The sequence below is a fragment of the Mus caroli genome, chromosome 9, assembly GCF_900094665.2.
Source record: "Mus caroli chromosome 9, CAROLI_EIJ_v1.1, whole genome shotgun sequence".
NCBI lineage: Eukaryota > Metazoa > Chordata > Mammalia > Rodentia > Muridae > Mus > Mus caroli.
The window spans coordinates 78652978-78676341 of NC_034578.1; the positions used below are offsets into that span (position 1 = coordinate 78652978).

General features: G+C 38.0%; 1 protein-coding gene across 2 annotated transcripts in view; it reads left to right on the forward strand.

Annotated features, from left to right (window-relative positions):
* The first annotated feature begins 267 nt into the window (after positions 1-267).
* The window catches only part of Mei4 (meiotic double-stranded break formation protein 4), a 151824-nt gene continuing 128727 nt past the window's right edge, over positions 268-23364 (forward strand). The window contains exon 1 of one of the 2 annotated variants that reach the window (XM_021173376.1): positions 268-472. The gene's annotated coding sequence lies outside the window, so the exon portion shown is untranslated. The remainder of the gene's footprint in view (positions 473-23364) is intronic. The other variant, XM_029481941.1, reaches the window with a different exon arrangement.

The following is a 23364-nucleotide window of genomic DNA, read 5'->3' on the forward strand; positions in this document are numbered from 1 at the left end:
TTAGAAACCAAATCAGCCTCTCAGGCAGGCAGGCAGTCCTAGACTATTTAGAATTATTTTGGAGAATAAAGGAAGATGCAGGCAACACCTGCCTAGTCCAGCCAAACCGGCTACCGGCTCCTCGCCGAGCCCGCCCGAGCCCGCCCGAGTCCCTCCCCAGCCCCTCCGAGGAGAGTGGCGCAGAGGCTTCTGGGACTTGTGGTCTCCGCGGGCCTCCCTCTTGATTGGCACTGGAAGAAAGCCCGGAGGAGTGGCGCTCTGGGCTCTGGCGCCTACCTGCGGGCTGCGCTTGCATCAGCGTGCATGGCCCGGAATACTGGCCCCCGAGCTTCCCCCGCCGCCTGAGGGCGTCCTTCCTTCTCAGGAGCCCCAGGCTTGTGTAGCATCTGTACTCTCGGGCCCTGGGTCCCCTCAAGCAGCGCACGCTCTCAGGTGCTGTGGCTTGGGGTTCCTTGTCGCGCCCTTTGCGGAGGTAGGTCTCCTCACGTGTGGGGATGGGTATTTCTTTACCTGATAAGTAGATCGCGTCTGGAGCCTCAGAAACTTTGGCGGGCAGAGCGTGTGTTTTGTGGTGTGTTCTACACCTTAGAGTCTGTGTAAGCCTGGCTTCACTGTAGAGGTGGTTTCTGAGGTTTCCTGGAGAAAAGGATGGTTTTGGGGGACCTTAGGCACTTGTTGATCTGATCTTTTACTGAGCAAGTACACACCCAGAGGAACAGCAGAAAGTGTTTGGGTGTTAAAAGTGCGGCGGGTGCGGTTTTCTTGTCTCAGGGATCTGACAAGCACGTGGTGGTACATGAGGTAGAGATAAGAATCATCCTTCGAAGAGCTAGGTTGTGGTGAGATATGCAACAGATCAGAGGAGCAGGGCCAGAAGTGGAGGCTCCATTACAGAGGAAGAAGCCAGTGAGGGTTTGGTGAATCTGGAATGTCCAAAGTAGCAGAAAGTCAATAATTTGAAGTGAATTAAATAAAGCCTTGAATAGCTTTATAGTCTGCAAATTACATATTTAGAGGATTAAAATCCCACCAGGAACCATAGAAAATAAATTAATATGTCGATATTCACAGAATATAAATATGAAATTCATGAGAATTTCATAACTTGGATTCTTCATGAACTGGAATTTATTATTGTTTTTTTCTGTATCTTTTGGATTTTTGAGACAAGGTTTCACTTTGTAGGGTGGCCTTGCCTCCTGCTCTCAAGACTGATGGCAATATGTATGCCTCAGACAGGATTAAAATGTGAACCACCAAGTCTGAATATATCAGGCTACTTCCAATTGGCAAACTTTTTATCAAATTCATTACATACATTCTGATCATTTTTGGCTTGTTTATATTACTTTTTCCTGCTTAGAATTATGTGATTTTCGGTATATCTTATCACTACAGAGATGACATTCACAAATTAACATCCACTATTTTACTTTCCATTGTTATAGCTTACAGCTTCTGTGAGGGCCTTAGGTTAAACACAATGTCTTTGTATATGTCAGTAAACCACAAAATTTACAATTCAGTCGTAAAATTTGGACATGAAGACTAGGAGCACAGATTTGTGACTGAGTATTTTTTTTTTTTAATTTTTTTTTCATGAAAGTAGCAATGTTTGGAATCAGATATTTGAAACCAATATTATGGAAGTCTTGTTAAAAACATAGTATTAATTTATCCCATGGTTTATTATATCAAAGGAAATTAGAAGTCTAGTGTATTCTAGGTTTCATGATATCTGTGAATGGCAGGTATATGTTAAGTTCTGCTGTATGAAAATACTTGAAGCCAAAAGTCACAGCGCCAATTTAATAGGCATATTAACCCAAATCATTTGAAGCATTCGTGAGATAAACATACTTAACGATTGTATTGTGGGTAATGTTTTGAAGGATTTGAGATTTAGAAAGCTAAAGGGTTATAAAGACAGAAGATGTTAATGCGTTGAAGAGAAAGTAGGTACGTTTTTAGACACTGGGGTGTAATCGGGGCAGCATCACTAAGTGTTTTAAGAATAGGTTTAGAGTGTCAGCTCCAGCAACGGGAAGAAATAGCATTGAGGATTTGTCAATTTTGTCACTTGTAACAATGGCAAGAACACTCAGGTACTGTGGGAGTATTGAAAACTCCCCTTTTAAAAAGCTAATAATTTTAAAGATTTTGTAAATGTACATTTTATGCTAAGCACACTTCACTTCATACCTCTTTACTCTTCCTTTTCATGTCCTGCCCCCTCTCACTAGTATGCTTTGCTCTCCTAGACAGTTTTATTTCTGCTTCATGTCATATGTATACACATGACTGTATCTCTATAAAGTCTAGGAACCACCATGGATAAGACAAAACACATGCTCCTTGTTTTTCAGATGCTGACTAAATTGCTTTAAAATGATCATCTCCAGTTGCATTAACTTTCCAACAAATACATGGTTTTTATTCTTCTTTATGGTTAAAAATAAATCTCATTCTGTATACGTAACACATTTTCCTTATCCTTTCCTCTGCTGTGAACACTGCATCGGTCCAAAATTTGATTATTGTGAAGAGTGCTTTGATAAACACTGTTGCGCAAGCATTTCTATGACTTGACTTGAGTCAGTTAAGTGAATACTCAGGAGGGATCTAACTCAGTCAGAAAGAGGATCAATGTTTATTTTTGGAGGAACTTCCACTCTGACTCCCATACTGGCTGAACTAGTTTACATGGGAGCAGAGGTGGGTACATGAGGGTCCCTTTTTGTCCACTCCTTCACTATAACTTCTGTTATTTGTTGTTTTAGTGACTATCATTCTGACAGTGGTTAAATAGCGCCTCACTGTAGTTCAAAAAAAATACTTTAAAACTTTTTGAGATTACGACATAATTACATCATTTCCCTGCTTTCTGAAATGTCTTCTCTTCATCACCTACCATGTACAGCTCTCCTTTGTACTCACTCAAATTCGTGGCCTCTTTTTCCTTGCTGTTACATATACATATATACATTGTACACACACACAAAAGTGTGTGTGTGTAATGTATTTATGCATGCATGTATGTATGTATATAAATATATAAATACAACCTGATCAGCCTGTATAATGTATGTTCTGGTTTGTTATTTTTAGATGCCTAATAAGGTTGAACATTTTGTTTGTTTGTTGACTATTTGCATTCCATCTTTTGAGAATTATTTATTTACTTCATTAACCCATTTATTGATAACATCATTCAATTGCTTGTTTAGTGTCTGTGTGTGTTCTTTGTGTACTTTGGATATTAATCCTAAAATAGCTATCCAAACTATCTCTGGTCGCTTGTCTCTAGTAACTCTGTACTCATCTGTGCTGAAAACACTGATCTCATTCTGTACTGATTAACAGATGCTGACCTTAGTTCATGAATGATTTGGGTTCTGTCAAATCCTTGCCTATGCATATATCTTAAGGTGGATTTCTTACCTCCTTTTCCTTTAACAGTTACAGAGTTTCAGGTCTGATGGTGTATTAGTTAGGGTTTTATTGCTGTGAAGAGAATCCATGGCCATAGCAACTCCTATAAAGGAAAACATTTAATTGGGTCAGGCTTACAGTCCAGAGGTTTTGTCCATTATCATCATGCTGGGGAGCATAGCATCATGCAGGCAGAAATGATGCTGGAGAGGTAGCTGAGAGGTCTAGCAGAGAGAGAGTGTCACTGGGTCTGGGTTGGGCTTCTGAATCCCTAAATCCCACCTTCAGTAAGGACACACCTCCCAGTAGTGCCTCTCCCTATGAGCTTATGGGGGGTATAATGGTAGGAGCATCCTGAGTGTCATGATATTTTTAAAAGTAGAAGCCATAGTGTACCAGGAAAACCCCATGAGGCTTCACCCCAAAACAAGGAACTTGAGACAACTGGGGAAAGCTAGAAGTGGGAAAGGTCATCTTCCCCAGGGTGGAGCAAGCCAATTGGTGATCCTATGACCCACATAGACTGAACTTGTTATTTAAGAGCACACACACACACATACACACACACACACACACACACACACACACACACACACACACTCGAGCACGCGCGTGCACACCATACAATACATATGCCATATACACATAAATGCAAGAAATAACAATGAAACACTAGGCCATGAATTTGAAGGAGAATGGGGATGGGTATATGGCAGAGACTGGAAGGAGAAAAGTGAAGGGAGAAGTGTATTATAATTTCAAAAATAAAATAGAGAGATTTTAAGAGCATCCATTGGAGTTTATCCTTATTTTTTGTTTTCTGTGTTAGGGATGGAGCTAAATGCCTTGAGATGACTGGAAAAGTGTCCTATCTCTGAGCTATGTTCGCAGCTAGAGGATATCTAAAGAACTAAAAGAGTCCCCAGCCAGAGGAAGAGACTGAAAGAACTAAAGAGCAGAGATTGTTAATGGAGAAGGAACAAGGATTTCATATGCAATTTTGGAACATTGTTCATGGTATATAGGACAGAAAGATACTGGGTGTTATTTTTGAGATGCATATCACAGAATAATTGCAGTTTTCTCATGATCTAGCTAAGGATCTAGTTTCCTTTATCTGTTTATCCCCTTGGTATATCAGTTACTTAATAGTCTTAACTACCCATCCTGTGTTAGTAGTCAGGTATTGTGTTCAATGGCATTTACTAACTATGGAGGTAAAATATATATCAAATAACTAATTAGATAACATGACAAAGTGCAGTTCTGATACTTAATAGGAAAAAATGTAGATTATATCTACTCACACTGGAATGAAATATGTCCTGTAACTATCAAGGAGAGTAATTTCACACATAGGATAAACGTAGATCATTGTTAACATGTTAACCATACCTTTCCTATGATGATGTTTGTTTGTTTACCATCAAGTTCTTTATGGATCTTTTTACAATATTGGCCTCAGTCTCTACTCTTGGGCATTTAGAATATATTTTTCCAGTAGGCTGGTGAGGTTGGTTGGGAAGACTTTAAAGAACCAAGACTTTGTAAGGATCTTCTTCATGCCTAGTATTGCTGCTTTAAAAAGACTAAATATGAACTTAGTGGCCGTTTAATTTTATTCCTGGTACAGTTATTCCCATTAGGGGAAGAAAAAAGGTTTGGGGAGTGGTAAATCGATGATCAACCACAGCCTCCACTGACTAAGTCTCTTAACATCCTTTGGAGAAGCCACAACAACATAGTGCCTGTCACTACTTATTAGAAATTTTTGGTAACAGCTAATGAAAGTATCTTTCTTCCCCTTTCCTGTTTTAAATATTAATGCCTTCTGAGTCAAATGATTGGAGAACAAGCATCCATTCTGCAAGCAAGCAAGATTACTATTGCTGCCGTGATTTGGCATTGTAGCACTGAATGTTGGCTAAGTGCTTGTACAATCAATTTTATTTTTCAATTTAAAAGATAGCCTGAAATCACCTCTGTCAAATTTTGTTTAGTGTGGATTCAGAAAAAAAAGGATCTTTCTTAAAAGGGGCTCTTCTTTAATGTGGAGGAAGGTGATGCATGAAGACTAGATAAAACATAACAAAATGTCATCATTACTTGAGGAGAGTGAAGCCTTTAGCCATCAGTATTATCCATGTGACTTTTTTTGTTACTGGTTTTAGCAATGGAAATATAAATGAAAATAAAATAACAACAGCTGAAATATTACGTAAAATGCCAGCTCTCCTCGTGATATGGTTTTCAGCTAGGGCACCCAGATGTGTGTGTGTGTGTGTTACAGCATATCAACATATGTCTTTCAATATAAATAAATCAGATTAAAACACTGGATTTTATTTAGAGCAAAGGCTGTCAAACATTTCATATACTGCCAGAGAGTCACTATTGAAGGCTTTGTAGGCTACACTATTTATATTGCCTCTACATAGCTCTGAGGTCCTAATGCAAAAGCAGCTTTACATAATCGAATGAATATGGACACTTTATGTTTCTTTGGTTTCATGTTTTATAGAGACAGGATGCCCTCATTTGACATGTGAGCCATGGTTTTTTAATATCTGATTTACAGCACCTCTGAGACTTCCTAGTAAATAAGAAGTACTACAGATAAGTATGATTGATAGCTGAATACTACAGAAAGGCTGAGATGGACTATTTTTATTGACTATTATATCTTCATTTATAGCATAGTGTCTGATAGGTAAGCATTAACTTGGTACATATGTTGAATAAAGCAATAACTAGCAAGCTTATCTGGTTGAAAATTAACCTAGGTAGGCATTGTACAGTTGATTTCCAGGTTATGTGATAGGACTATACCTAAAATACTTTGAATAGATCAGATATTTCCTTTGAGTACTTCAAAGAACAAATTTGAGGAAGATGAGTGAAGAAAAAAGAGGTAGCTAAAAATGACAGTAAGAAACATTAGGTTTGTGAATCTCTACCAGTACAAATGAAATTTTGTGTTATTGAAAGACTACTCAGAAATGTGTTTGAGCCCCTCTCTCAGTCTTGGGTTTACCTAGACTGCCCTCTGTTCTGTATGGCTTTGTTAGCATCTGTGATGCTTATCTTCCTCCTGTCTCTCCAGCTACTAAGCCAGTTCTCAGAGACTCTTAGAACTTTCCCTCCTGCAGATTCCTGCTTCCTCCTACGTGCCTTAAGGTGATCCAAGACCCCATCAAAGTCTTCCTCTTCCTCAACTCTCTCTTGCAGTTCTCCTAACTGATCTTTTTCCTCACATGCCTTTAGGCTTTGATAATGGAGGGATGCCTCTTTCCTATTGCTGTGATTACTAGATCCTCGGTCACTGTGTTATCTTGTTAGTTAGAAATGGTCTCTAAAAACTATACTCACATTTCTCAGATTGGGATACCACCAGCTTTTCTACTGACCCTTGGCTTTCTTAAAGGATTAACATTTTACATAGATACATATTGTTTGTCAAAGCATAATTAGTTTAACCAAAGTCACTGACTCTATTATAATTAATCTCTCTCTCTCTCTCTCTCTCTGTTCTTAAATAACAAGTTCACACACACACACACACACACACACACACACACACTTGGGTGTGCACATGAGCCATGGTGCATGTGTGGACATGACAAGAGGTCAATTCTCTCCGTGTGGGTTCTAAAGATGGAACTCAGACCATGAGGTGATGACTGCTCTTACCTCTAGCCACCTAGCCACTCATCTGCTTCTAGGATCTGCTTTTAGCATCTCAGGATCAAAATGGTCCTGGAAGGTGACTCATTTAACTTTTGTCATCACAAATTGAGGTTGCCTACCACAATTCTATCATACCCTTCTATGGGTGACCTCCTTCTTCAGTAGAGCACTCACTAGTGTTTGCATTTTCACATGTTGTCTACCTGACTGGTGAAATGGGCGCACAGTCCTTCCTTATGGTCTCTGACCTCTTCAGTGGGGCTTCTTGGATGGAGTAAGTCTTGTTTAGATGCCATTCTATTTTTTGACAGTATTTGCCAGCTCTGTCTGACATTGTGGTGCCTAGGCATAATCCCTATTCGAGCATGTTGTCTGATCATGCTGGATTGAGCCTTGATGGTCAGGGTCATTTTACCTGGAAGATAAATAGGAAAAGTAGCAACTTCTCCTTCTCCCTTATCTCCATAGATGTGATAGACTGTAGGCCTGTGCAGGGCACTCCTTAGCTCTCCTTAGGCAAGCACCACACATGATATGAACAGTTGTCTTTAATAATCACTTAAGTCTTTCCTTCTATCGCAGATTTAGCTATAATTAAAGACTTTCAATCAATGGGATAATCTATCTTAAAAATTGCAGTACCAATTAATAAATTTTTATTTGTTTTCACTCAAAATATCAAAAGTATACTATTTATGTTTATTATTTTAGGGGACATTATTTCAAATATTTTATTATATTTTACTTACATTTAAATGTTTTATAGTAAATGTCACGACACATCTGTATTGTATGTTGTATCTATTTTGTATATTGTCTCTTGTGTCTGTTTATTTATTTTTTGGACTTCACATTTTCTCTGAACATTAATTCTCTGCCCTGTTTATTATTATAACTTTGACGTCTTGTAAATTTAACAAAATACATACAACTGTATCCCCTTTTTGTTTGAACATCAAAATGACTTCAAGGAAATATTTAGAAGTGAATCTTTAAATAAAACATTAAATTTAGTTGGTCTTTATAATGAAAGTCCAATTTATTTTTAATAGGCCTCTCAGATATTTCTCAGCTCTTCCAATTCTGCCTTCTTATTTATTCAGTGAATTCATTCCTTATTTCATTTCTGATTAGATTGCTTTCACCTTGGCAGCACTCTGGACAGTAAACCCTCTTATATTTAACACATGCTTTAGTTTAGTTGTAATGAATAGAATAATAGAACAGCTTATTAGAAACTGATTTTGATGGTTGGTGAGAGAGATGTAACATTCTTAATTTTTAGTATGGTAGAACATGTATGTCAAAGGCTTCTTCTTTTCCTGTCATCCTGCTTACAGGAATACCTGCCATTGCAAGATGAAAAACCCAACACAACCTTATTTCACACCCCACAGTGGTGACTGTTTCATCCTTCTCAGAACAATGGCAGGATAAACGTACTGTCCCTTCTTCACTAATAGCACACCTGACCAGAGGCTTATCATCCATTTTCTGTTGGTAATTTGTTTATTTTCTTATTCTACTAATTCTATTGTCGCCTCTTCAGATTAAAAGCCCAGAGGGAAGGAACGTCTGTGTCTCTAGTGTCTGGTACAACCAATTATTGATTCTGAATGCTTACTGACAATATAAGACTGTTTAATATTCTGCTTTTCTATAACAGTGCATAGAATATTTAACATAGTTATGGAAACATTACTGCTTCCCAGAACTGTATTTGTCTGATAGCTATATCCTAAATAATCCATTATTATGCAAGTTTTATCTTTTAAAACATTCATGACTTTCATCCATTAATCTGATGATTAATAATATCTATTGCAACTAGGATATATATATATATATATACACGCATATATGTATATCCTAGTATATCATATTTGTAATATATGTATATATATATATATATATATATTATGTGAATACCAGTAGGCACAAGGCAGATAGCATATGGAACAACTGGTCCTTCATTGAAGGTCACTGTTAAAAGAATGGTCAATACTAGGCAAAAACCAGGTTTGCCAGCCTGTCCTGAAAAAGATGGCTGTTGCATGAAATCAAATCATATGTCAGCCTCCCATTTTTCCACTCGTGGATAATAACCTTAGGTTCAGTAAAGGATTAAGGAAACAATCGAAAAATTAAAAGGCCAAGTTTTGTGGGTGTATATTTTATCTGTATTCTTCTAAACCTTTTTACTTTCAAGTCCTTTTAGTATGTGTTTCTGACTGGGGTCTGTCACTTTATGGACCTGATGTTGGAGTCACATTCGAGCTTTCCTTCTTTCCTCCTGTATAACCTGGTCGCAACCTTCTGAGTTTCTGGCCTCCTTTGTGCACAGTTGTGCTGTTTGGCCCTGACTCTCCTAGATTCCTTTTCTTTCTTGTGTCAACATCTCTCCACCGTCTATTACCAAGTTGAATACACTTCTTCAGATACTACGTAGATTGATCACTGATCTGCTCAGAAGGCCAAGCTATCTTCTTGCCTAGTATAGGAAGTTCATATTTTGCCAACTGACCTTCAAGGTCCCATTTTCCCAATCTTATGTTTCTTTATTCCCCAAACTATTGCCCAGAACTGACCTACAGCTTAATATCCTCTTGGATGGAATTGAGAAAGAGTTCGGGAGTTTTAACTGATTCTAAATTGTAGGTTTGGTACTGGATGCCACGAGAGAGGATTTTTCCAAATCAGAGAATCATCAGAGGAGGCAGGCCTGATGAACCGAGCTGTGCTGCTGGGAGAGATAGGTGTGGAATCTGCAGAGGGAGCGCTTGATTGCTCTTTTCAAATCCTTGGAGAGTGATTTAGTAAAGTGAACTTTATGCTGTTTTACCATCAAGTGCAGATGTGGGAATAATAATCAGAGTACAGAGCATAGGGACTTCGAAGAGTGGATCTTTAAGTAATCAAAATTTCAATATTGTTCAAGTCTGTGTAGCAGGGCTGTATTTCTAATTCTGTCAGGTGACCGACTAGCTCATGCTTCTGATGTGATGCTCTTAGGAACTCATGATATATATATAGCATGATCTTGGTGTTCCTTCTCCTTATACCTGAAATCTGTGTGAGTGCCACAAATGCTAATTTACAGTGTTCACTTGGCAGCCAGAATAGAAAGATTAAAGGTTCTGGACTCAGATTGTTATACTTATTTCATACTGTGTGATTTGGGGCAGGCTATTTTTTGTGCTTCTTTTACATCTGCATTATTGGAAGAATCGGTTTTGTTGATAGGCATTATTTCAAGTGCTTTCTATCATAAAAACTGTCATTCATTGTAACCTTTATTTTTCTCCTCTTTTATTTTACGTTTTTCATTTTGTGGTGGTGGGGTTTAACACACGGCATTACATATGCTAAGGAGAGACTGTACAACTTAGTCATAGGCACCCAGCCCCAAGACTTTTCTCTTCCTTTTTTTAAAATCATGCTGTCCTTTTCTAAAAATGTTATATTTCCCACTGCAGAAATAAACATCAGGAGATATATCAGTGTTTTGTTCTAAGGGAAAATGTTCTCCTTATTTAAGTGAACTGTATTACTATTTCTTCTCTGTAGATAACAGGTCATTTTATTCCGAATAACAACTTGGTAATGGGAAATTAATTTAGGCACATGCCACTATCTGAAAGGACTGGCAGGCTTTCTAGATCCGTTTTGCTTTTGTTTTCTGTTGTTAAAATACAGACATAAAATACTTGTCCCTGACTAGGGCTTATTCATAATTCATTTGAGGACTGGAGAGTTAACTCCGTGTTTAAAACCACATGCATACTCTTTGAGAGGATCTGAGCCTTATCCCTAGCGCCACAAACACATGATGTATGCCCGCCCAGACATACACACATGCACAGAAATAAAAAAAAATCAAAGAATTTGTAAAAATCTATTTGTTTTTGTTTTATTTATATGAGTACACTGTAGCTGTCTTCAGACACATCAGAAGAGGGCATCGGATCCCATTACAGATGGTGTCAGCCACCATGTGGTTACTGGGATTTGAACTCAGGACCTTTGGAAGAACAGTCAGTGCTCTTAACCACTGAGTCCTCTCTCCAGCCCTGAAGAAAATATTTGAAAGTAATAGTTGGCTTTGTTATTTAAGTTATGTAATTTTTTTAAAGAAGGTACTTATTTTCTCATGATGATGGTGAGTAACTGTTACGTGGCTGAGTTTGGTTCCTTAGGGGGGGTTATGAGAAGGACTCTGTAGCATGTATCTCTCCTCATTTCTGGTGTTTTTCTTTAGTGATTCTAGTGAATAGCATTTTATCGCTATCTTTATACTGCAGTTTTCCTCCAATATCCAAACATGTTTGCATGTCTGAAATTGATCTTTTTTAAAAAAGAGATTTTAAAATGTATATGTGTACATGTGTATTTAGGTAGATGCCCTTGGAGGCAAGGAGAACTTTGAATCTCTGGGAGCTGCAGTTATGGTAGGGTGAGAGCTGCCCAATGTGGGTGTTGGGAACAGTAACTCTGGGCTTCTGAAAGAGAAGAAAGCGCTCTTAACTACAGAGCCATCATTCCAACACTGTTTTCTCTCTCTCTTTTTTAAATATTATTTTTGAGGATTTCTGTATGCATGCAATGTCTTTTGTTGAATTAGAATGAGTACTATCTAAAAAGAGATGAACAGTGTTGCAAATTCTGAAATTTATTGTAAAACAGATATTTTATTAAGTTATGTCTAACTCATCGTTGTTAGGAAAGATACATCCTAGTTATTAAGATCTCTTGTTGCTTCACGAAAGCAACTTTTAACATTGTAGTTATGAAAGTTGTTCGTCAATCAATTAAGCAATGTTAAATAGAAAAGGATTCACTATATCACCCATTGAGCATATCTGTGTGGTAAGTTCAAATGAGGTGAACTTGCTGATAAATTTGAAAAGATGTACCCGTCAGAGGAGATCACAGTGCAATAAAGCTCCGCTTGCTTGAAAGTATTGCTCAGTTTTTAAAAGAGAAATGGATATTAAGTATTACATCTGTGAGCATATAAATATGTATATATATCTCACATATATGTATGCATATATGTGTGTGTATATGTGGGGGTGGGTGGGTGGGTGCACATAGGTGCATTTGCATGTGGAGACCAGAGATCTTCTTCAGTCACTGTCCAGCTTTTATTATTGTATGTATGTATGTATGTATGTATGTATGTATGTATGTAATATTTGTGTGTATGTATGTATGCATTTGAAGATAGGATGATTTAGTGAGCCCTGGGGTTGCCAATTTGGGTAGACTAGCTGGCCAGCAGGCCCCAGGAATCCTCTTGTCTCCACTTTCACAGTGCTAGGAATATAGGCATGTGACAGGTTCTGAAATTTTATCAGTTGCTCCAGTAAGAACATTCTGGATGCTGTAAAATGGTTCAGCTGGTTGTTGACTGACCCCAGTGACCTGAGTTCTATCACCAGAAAGCATATAAAGGTAGAATTAGCAAGCTAACTCCACAGTGTTTTCCTGTGACCTCACAAATGTGCCGTGTGCCTGCACTGACACGCATACATCACACACAGACATATACTAGCAACCAAAGTTTCAAAAGGCTTAAAAGGGTATACTCTGTTTCATACGTTTTACACAGGTAACTCAGCCTTTTAAAATGTGATGTAAAAACATTTACCTCATGTTGAAGAGAAGTGTAACATGATGGCATCTGACAAAACTGTACATTTTTGTTATACCTGCTACTTTTAGTATTGTCATGTTATAATTATGCTATAAGAATTCAACTTTGGGTATTGCTCTCTTTCTGGGGCTGAGCAAAAAACTGAAAGCAGAGAGAAATGAACTTATGCCCATTATGTATATATTTTATATAACAACCTTAGATACTCATATCTGTATTATAACTGAACCATTAACATTCCTCCCATGAGCCAAGTGCTATATTAAATTTTCCATATGAATTATCTCATTTAATATTCATCATGACTATATGGTAGCTTATGCCATTTGCTTATTTTTCAGATAAGAAGCAGGCTTGTGGTGCCTAAGCAAACAAAATATTTGAGTGGGGGAGCCTGCACGTTAACCACACTTTTGGCCTTCGTTCGCAGCTGGAACTTTGCACTGTTACATAGCACTTTTCGGGTGTTTCTGTAATTACAGAGTCAGAATTGAAAAAGATGATGGTCAAACTGTACTTTCACATCAGTGCTGAGATCTGCCCTCATCTTAGGCTGATGGCTGCTCAGCTCCTGCTTGAGTAACTCCAGTAATTGGAATTTCAGAACGTCACAAGGCAGCACATTCTATTATTGGATAGCTCTTATCAGTAGATATCTTATTCGTCTGGTTATTGGAAATTTGTCTCCCTGTAATTTCCACGTGTTGGCTCGAGTTCTGCTTCTGGAAAAATCCTTACTGTCTGTTTTTCCCCTTTCGCCTTGAGGACGTTCTGAGGCTGTGCTCCTGAGTTCCTGGCCGCTCCGTCTGGGTATAGCATTCTTAAGGGGGCAAGAAAAGCAATGTACTCCACACTGTATGGATTTTAGCCACTGCATTCCAGCTCCTCTCTCCTGGGCCTGCATTTCCTTCTGAATTAGCTGAGCATCTCTAGGCATCTTTGCTAGGAAGTCACCTGCTAATTGAGGTCATTTCTGATTACTCTTTGAAATTGGGACAATTTTATCTTGCTATTTATTTTACCTGACTTGTTCGTAGCTGTTTATCACAATCTGAAATATGTACGTTCTGCTTATTTTCCTAGTGACTCCTCCTATATGAATTAAAACACTAAATCATCTACCTGTTTCCATCACTGACACAGTCTTTAAGGACTGGGGGATATAGTATGTGGCCAACAGATACTTGTTAAATAAATCAGCGAATTGCCCTCTCACTTTTTTAGGGTGCCGTGCCCACCACAGAGCTCAAGGAGAGATGCTGCTCACATTCTAGGTTTTGAAATTAATAATAATAACAATGTAAATTATTATTTATTAATTAATTTGTGTATGTGTGTGTGTGTGTGTGTGTGTGTAGATCAGTGGACAGCTTTGTGTAATCAAATCTCTCCAATCACATTTACATAATTGGGCCTGAGCTCAGGTTGATAGAGACTTGCATGGCAGGTTCCTTTATCCTGCTAAGCCTTCTCTTGCCCGCCTTGCTCACTTTCTTAGCAGAAAAACAAATTTTGGAAACCTTTAATTTTTCTTTCAGTCTTTGAATTTTATATACTTATTGGTCAGTTAAATTCCTGGGGACCCAGACTTATTGGCTGACAAAATAGTTGCCTGTACCACGTTTTCTGCTGTTGAGAATTATAATGCAAAAACTCTATAATACTAGTTATGATAAAAAGGAACTTTATGAATAGTTTTATGTTTTAGTGGGCCAAAGTCATAGTTTAGTGGGTAAATATATGCCAACTACTTTTTTCCTTAAGTGGTCTCTTTGTGGTGCTTCATCTTGAGTTTTTGATTTGACAGTGTATCTTACAGGTTCTTTGTTTTGTTTCTTCTGTGAAAGTGACCACAGCATTAGATAGTTGGATAATTCCACATTACTATCGTTTTTTGGTCCTAGTAACTGAAGACAAGTGAAAAGATGAGAGACAGAGATGCTGATGTGCAGAGAATACAAAAATCAAAAGCTCCAGGGCAGTGGTTCTCAACCTTCCTAATATAGTAACCCTTTAATACAGTCCTTCATGTGGTGGTGATGCCCCAACCATAAAATTATTTTCATTGCTACTTCATAACTGTAATCTTCCTATTGCTATGAGTTGTAACATATTCAATGTTTGTTTTCTGCTGGTCTTAGGTGACCCCTGCGAAAAGGTTATCAGATCCACACAAAGGGGTCATGACTCACAGGTTGAGAAACTGTACTAGAGGCACTAGACTTTCTGTTTGTCCCCCAGTGGACAGGTTTTAGGAAACATTCCTTGAGTTGTGAGAAAACTGTTGAAATAAATATTATAAGAGCCCAGTGGTGGGTTCAATACCCGCCTCAATGGTTTATGTTCCCGAATGAAGGACACACACACACCTGAAAGTCTCTAGGCATCTTTGCTAGGAAGTCACCTGCTATTCGAGATCATTTCTGATTACTCTTTGAAATTGGGACAATTTATCTTGCTATTTATTTTATCTGAGTTGTTCGTAGCTGGGCCACTGCTTAACCTCTATGTGGTTAATCCTGAGTTATTACTAACTCTATGTTATATTTTGGCTGCTCTGGACCCCAACCAAGGGTGACCCAATGGGGCTGCTCTCTCCTGGCTACATCACATGGCTACCATGCCTCTCAGTCCTGCACTCTTCTCAGGCATAGTGTCTCCAGTCTCCTCCACACCCTCCTGGCATGGCAGATCTCCTCTCTCCTTTCTCATGGTCTCTAGCCCGGGAGACCTAAACCCTGTCTGTGTCTTATCTCCCCAGCTACTGGCATCTTTATTTACCAATCAGAATTAACTGGGGGGCAGGGTCCCTCAGTGACTCTTGTGCGACCAACTTTGGGGATGAAAATTGACATTAGAATACAATCAGCATTGGGTCAAACCCACTACAGAAAACGTCATTTATTTCCATGAGGTTTATGCTGGATATGGTCACTGTGAGGAAGGAACGTTTCCCAAGCGATAGCTGTTGTGTTGTGAAGAGTCATGCACAGCTGATAGCTCACTGCCTGGCTTTAATGGGAGAAACCAACTGAACTCAGCGAAGGTCTCACTACAACAGCTGATCTATTAGTTGGCAGAGTAAACAGGAAAGAATTTCTTCACAGTCAAAAGGTGTCTTTGGATGCAGGGGGAAAAGAAGAGATAGATGTACTTTCCATACCCAGAGAGTTGACTCTAAACCTATGAATTATTGACACGTGCTGTAATTCTTGTTGAGTGTTTGCTCGTCTAACAAGATCAAATGATGCTGCCGATCATTAGGTCGTTAGTGCTCTGTCAGGTGCTTCTGAATTTAAATCTGCAGAATGATAATTGGTCAAGGTGCTGGAAAACACTCATAGCTGCTTACTCATAGTTATTTTTAATGTGTTTGGAAATGTTTTTAATAACGAGGGAGGTTTTAGCACTATGCTATGAATCTATCATCACTAAGTACAAAAGCTTTGCAAGTACAACTGTTAGGGCAGAAGATAACCAATGGATGTGCTGTATTTTCCATTCCATTTTATATCTAAAGGGGAGGGATATATATTTTGGGATAATATGTATTTATGCTAATATAGGAAAATATCTTGAAATTTTTATGAAATATATTAGAATTAAAATGATTTCATCAGTAATATGATTTCAGGATAAATCTTAATTAGTAACAATTATCATGATTGGAGCTTTTGTTAAGCTAAAAGATACCATTGCTTGGAAGTGAACAGTTGGGAATAGGTGTGAATAATTGTTCTTCACATTATACAAAGAGCTATGATTTGGGTTTGGGCTTACTGATTGGTGTTAAGTGGGTAGGGATGACTGGGCTGCAATGGCTAAATGAAAAGAAAAAGTAAGAAAGAGAAAGAAAAGCAAAACATAGTTAAGAAACTTCTTAGAATCTTTCTTTTTTCCTCAGATTGAAAAGTAGAGTCATAGTGTAACCCTGACAGCAGGAGAAAGAGTACTGCTGGTTGGTGCTGCTGCTGCTGCTGCTGCTGCCAGGTGTCACTGTCACTTAAAGTTTTTACACTTATATGTGTTCCTCTGTGTGTTCATACACTCAACAGCACAGGTGTGGCGTCAGATGGCAAATTGAGGGAGTTCTCTCCTACCATATGGTCCCTGTGATTTAACTCACTGCTTGGCACCAAATACCTTCACCCTTTGAGCCATCTTGACAGCTTCATCATAACTTGTAAATAAGGAATTATTGCTGATTTAGACACAATCCTATCACACACACACACATACACACACACTTAAAGGGAGCTACAGAGATTGTGCTCTGGCTCTGAGACACTTAGAAAGCAAAGGCAAGAGCTGGATTCAGCATGCAAGACATAGTTTGATGCTTTGGGACTGTGGCTCAGGCTCTCTACTAGCTGGTCTAGTTCAGTATATCGCCCTACTTAAACACACTTATGAGTGCTAAGGTAGTCTCCATCCCCCACGGAGGTTAATTCTAGTGGGCAGAAAGGATAATGCTGGTAATACTTGATCTCAGACTGGTGTTGGTGGTCTTGCAGGTTCTAGCAGCTCTTGGAGCAGGGCAAGGCCCCCCGGGCTACCCTGTTAGAGAAGGTTGCCAAGAAGGGCTGGGCTTTGCTTTATGCTTTAGCATATTGTGGGTTTCAGTGTGTAGGTTCTAGTAAGCATTTTACTTCTTCTTTTTGTGAAAAGGGTTTGGAGGCCCCTTTAAAAATGGTTCAAATATGTGTATGCTTTTGATATGGTAGTTCACATGAGAAATACTACCTTTCTATGTACATCAGCATATATGTGGAAGGATGAGTTCTGAGTGGTCTTAGATGGAACTGAAGGGAATATTTTTGTTGAAGAAGACAGAACAATGATTTTTAAAATGATGAGTCTTTACATTTCTTGTAAAAGGAAGATTTAGAGTAAGTGATTCCTTCAGCAGTTGGGTTGAATTTGAATATCTGAACTATATGAATTTGTTACTCAGAATCCATCTTTGGGCAACTATTTTAAAACACTCCAGAGTTCAATCTTAAAAATGAGACTATATTATAACATTTTCAGACACACGGGAAGTCATTAAAAATGATACAACAATTATAAACCAATGTAACCAAATCCCTACTGTGAGGTTAAATCTTTACAAGGAAGGACAGGAGACACTTTACACCACTGGTGCCTAGGACCAGCTGCAGAGTGCCACTCTTGATAGGAAAACACTTTGTTCTTATATCAATTCCTACTTTCTTTGTCTGCTGTATATTCTCCATATTGAGGAGGCTAAGGCAGGAAGGTCCTGACGTGCCTGGGCCATACACTGAGTTCAGGATTAGTCTGGGTATTTTAAAGTTTGGATTTTGTCATCTATACTTTCCTTTGTGTTCTGTATATGACTGTATCTTAAGACAGTAAAAATCTTAATATTAAGTTCATAAAGCTGCGATTAATGAAATTTTAAAAGCAAAATTTATTTATATAAATGTGTAGTTTTACTTTATTTTTCATAACTTAAATGATTTTAAGCATGTCAATTTGTTTAGATATGATTATATTAATAAATATTTAATTTAGATAATTTTTATTATATACAATTAAGTGATCACTTGAACATTTTTCTATCATCAGTATGGCTATCTTTTTTGAGTTCATATACTGTTTTTATTAATACCTTTTTCACATATTCTGGCCACTTTTTAAAATATGTTTTTATTTTCCTATTGATTTATATGTATTTTTTGATATTATGAATATTAATCTCTTACTTAAATGTATTTCCTGAGAATGCAATTACCTACATGATGGGTGATGGGTTCCTTTTTCTTGGTTTTATGGTGACTTATTGGACAAAAGATTGACATTTTGATGAAGTAAAACTTGTCATTTCCTCTACTTTCATTTATGTTCTGTTTTGGTTTTATAGACTTACAGAACGAGGGAATAAAACTTTAGTTAATATATTATACAATGCATTTTAAATAATAAAAAGGAAAATATTAATAATCTCTTTTTAAAAAAATTAAAGACTCAAAGAATCTCTCAGTTCATTTGGAACCTTGAGAAAGGGAAGGAGGCAGATTTTTTTTAAATGGTAAGAAAATATGTGTACCATAGTAGCAGAAAGATGGGCTGGGTAGGGTGGAGAAAGGAAAAACAACAGGTAAGAGGCAGTGAATCTGAAGCAGGATAGAGGAAGGAAGACAAGATAGAACAATGTATAATGAAAATATATATGTGTCATACATGTGTTACACATATATTTCATAATGAACTTACTACTTTTCCTGTTAATAAATTGATTTTTAAAGAGGAAAACATGCTTTGAGCACAAAAAGAAAGTAATGAAGTTGTGTACAATTTGTGCTAATGAAGTTAACAACTTAATATCCAGCAAGTAAATGTCCTAAAAAAAAATACTATAACTGACTAAAATAAACAAAACATCTCAGTCACATCTACTAAGGACACTGGCTTTTTATTTAAAAAAAAAAAAACCAACAAAAACAAGAACAAAACAACCAAAAAGCTTATGCTCATGGTTTATTTTATTCTTTGCGGACCTGTACTCTGTCACAGATATGCATGGTGTGCACACACACACATAAATTTAAGTGTAGACTTGAGTGTGGGAAAGAATATAAATATTTTTAAAAATCTGATTATTTTTGCTCCTTTACAAGGAATGTCATGGCTTCATTTTATTTTAGAGCTGAAAAAAAAATCCATTTTGTGCCTGTGGTGGGCACATTGTGTGTCTATGTATATTATATTTTTTTTATTCATTTATCTGTTTACACCTGGCTCAGAAAGTTTTGGAAGGGAAGTTTCTACTTCCCTAGCTGTTGTAAGTGGTGTAGAGCAATTATCATATATTAATGTTTAATGTTTATCGTCTGTTTCATAATATATGATTTATGGTTGTGAAACTGGATTTGTAATCTAGTTTGCTTTAAAACATAAATCCAAGCAGAAAAAGAAGGTATTAGGTTGACTTAGAAAAATGATACTCTGAGAGGGACCCTGAAACACTGCCAGTTGCTAGCAGGGATTTGTAGTTCTCTGCCTGAGATATCAGAGGAGCACAGCACATTATCAGAGGTAAGAATGAGTGAGAAGGAGAGTGTCTCTGTAGGCTCCTGAGTGTTTATTGGGGTCATTTCCTCAGATTATACAAAAACAAAGTTCAAGCAGGTATAGCATCATAGTTAGTTTTTGTTTGTTTGTTTGTTTGTTTCTTTTTGTAAAGCAGTATTTTTTTGGATAAGGCCTCATGTGTGTTCTTGGAGACCTGCTTCTCTATCTCCCCTCTAGTCCTTTATCCTTCAAAGCTGAAGACCTGGCTTAGCTGATGCTCATAAGGCTGCTGTCTCTCTCCCTCTGTCTGATCTGGGGGAGTGCTCTGCTATTTTTCCTGGCTGTTTCTTTACTCTATGTTCTGCGCAGTCTCATCATGTCATGATGTGTAGCTTCTGCCATCTCTAGAATACAGGTTTTAAATTATATAAATTTGTGCAGTTTATGGGTTTGAGTCATAGAGTTCCTCGGATGTTTTATATGCCTTGAATTAAGGCTTTATATATATATTTTTTTTTCGGAATAATACCTATTCCGCCTTATGAAATAGGAGTGTATAGGAGAGGCACTGATAATTCTTCTCAACTATTTTTTAAACTACACATAAGTAGTACCCCTCTGCCCGCATTTCCTTCCATGGATCTGTGAAGTGGAAACCAATGGCGCCGTAGGACATGATTTGTGTGCACTTTTCGGGATTTATAAGATGTCTATGATCCATTGTTTCCACGCTTGTTTCTGCAGACATTCAAAGGAGACACGCCCTCTGACAATGGCGAAGAGGGAAGGAGAGTATGAGGACATAAAAGCAAATGCAGTAAAACAGCCGCAAGAGGCCATAGATTTAACGATCTATGACTAGTTAACCCTTCTCCCCTGCCCCTAAGGGGGGGAAAAAAGATAGTTGGCTGTTTTGATGGGACTGGAGCAGAAATAGAAAGAAAAAAGAAATCTGCAAAGGCAGTGTGTTTTTTTTTTTTTTTTTTTTATCTTTACCAGCCTCCCTCCCGTCACCCAGCCTCGGCTAGAAAGGCTTTTAGAGCTGCCTTTTAATAATTAAAGTAGACAGAGCTGAAATCTTGAGTAGCTCCTGATTCTTTTATGTAAAACTTCACGAAATGTTAGTCTGCTGAGCACTTCACACTAACTATGTGCTGAAACTATAACAATCATTAGGGAATTTGTCAGCTGGAACTAATCCAAAAATTACATTGTCCAAACTCTAGTGAACTCGTTATATTAAAAGTCTCATAATAACTTACTGTTCTGATATTTCCAGGGCCCTGATGGCCCAATATTGATATTTGATAAGTGCATATTTTTCTATCATGGTTCATTTTTTACTTTTAATTTGTCAGATCACATTCATCCCAGCTCCTCTGTAAGACTTCCTGTGCTCCTTCTAGTGTTTGGGCGTGAGTCTCTGCATCTCTTTCCATTGGCTTTCCATTGGCTGTTGAGTGGTGTCTCTCAGAGGTTCCTGTCTGCAAGCATAAGAGAATATCATGAATAGTGTTGGGGATTGGTTCTAGCCCATGGAATGGATCTCAGTTTGGGGCAATCATTGGTTGGCCATTCCCTCAGACTCTGCTCTATCTTTGCCCCTGCACTTCTCATAGGCAGGGCATATTTTGGGTCCAAGGCTTTGTGGGTGAGTTGCTGGCCTTATCTTTCCACTGGGAGTCGTACCAGGCTACTGGAAGGGGCCACTTTAGGATCCATGTTCCCCATTTCTAGGAATCTCAGCTAGAATTTCCCTCCTGGGGCCTCTTCCCATCCCAGGCCTCTGGCAAGTCCTAGAGATTGCACCTGTTCCTCAGCCACTCTTCCTTCTTTCTACCCTACTCTCCCTATGTATGACCTCCTCTCCCTGCCTCATCCCCTCCACATTTCCTCTTCCACCCAATTCCCTCCTTCCATCTCTGATAACTATTTTGTTTGCCCGTCTGAGAAAGATTTGACCCCCTCCTTTGTGTGCTCCTTGTTATTTGGCTTCTTTTGGGTCTGTTGATTGAAGTGTGGTTATCCTGTACTTTATGGCTAATATCCACTTATAAGTGCATACATACTGTGCATGTCCTTTTTGGGTCCTGGCTGCTTCACTCAGGATGATATTTTCTAGTTCTACCCATTTGCCTGCGAAATTTATGATGTCTGTGTTTTTAATGGCAGAGTAGTATTCCATTGTTTAGATAGTACACCATTTCTATATCCATTCTTCAGTTGAGGTCTATGTTATTCTAGTTTCTGGCTATTACGAATAAAGCTGCTGTCAACATAGTTAAGCAGGTGTCCTTGTCGGATGGTGGAGCATCTTCTGAGTTTATACCCCAGGAGTTACAGTATGGCTGGGTCTTGAGGTGGAACTATTTCCAATCTTCTGAGAAACTGCCAAATTGCTTTCCAGAGTGATTGTTCAAGTTTGTACTCCCACCAGCAGTGAAGGAGTGTCCCTTCTTGCTCCACAACCTTGACTGCATGTGCTATCCTTGTGAAATTTTAATCTTAGCCATTCTGATGGGTAGTAGGTGGAATCTCAGAATCATTTTAATTTGCATTTCTCCGATGACTACAGGTATTGAACATTTCTTTACGTGTTTTAATCTTCAGTGTTACCTGTTCAACCTGGTGACAGTTTTTTTGATAATCAAAATGTCCAGTGAATCATTTGTGAGAATAAATTTCCCTATTTACCTGCGAATGCTTCTTAAAGGTAAAACCAACTTATATTTCAAGGCCAAGGTTTTAACCCTTTTATAGATGCTTATACCATAGTAAGAGTTGATTCTTGTAAATAATTATCTATTTTAAATTCTCACCAGTATGATAGAGAGGAGCGAGTTGTGGATTTTGTTATGATAGGATTTTGATCCGTGTTCTGGGAAATTAAGCAACTTCAGAATATTGGATTATGCTTCTTCAAAATAGTTTTGATAGTTCAAAATAGTTTGATAGGTTTGGGTCATTAATCTCATACTACAGTTCATTATGGAGGCAGAAGAGAGAGGGCTGATAGAATTACAGAAGCGGTGTTGACAGAGCACCATTCATTGCCAGATGGAGAATCCAGGGGCCACAAGAATCCGCTAGATTAGCATTCCGCAGCTCAGTGGAGGACTTTTATGATAAGAGCTTCTCCCAAGTAGAAAGAAAAATCCTATTTAAACTAACATGCATATAATGTAATTATAGAACTTTATGTTTCAAACTACTAAAAAAATCGAAGACACTAAAGACTTACTTGGGAAACATTAATGTTCATTTTAATTATTTACTATAATTATTTGTGTATAAATTGAATTTAAAAAGGCTTTTTGAGTATAGTTAGGAAACTAAGGTACTTTCCACTTGTAACATCAAATTCTCTAATTATCCAATGAGCTGTCCAATAGTTCAGTTCATTCCTGACCCTTGGGACCCTCGTGGGTTAGACTGCACAAGTGTGATGGTCTAGTTACAAAGACTACCACAAGTTCAAGTGCAGCATGCAGGGTCTTCAGATTACCCGGGCTCTGTCCATTATAAGGGATTTTATCTACTAATCAAAGAGG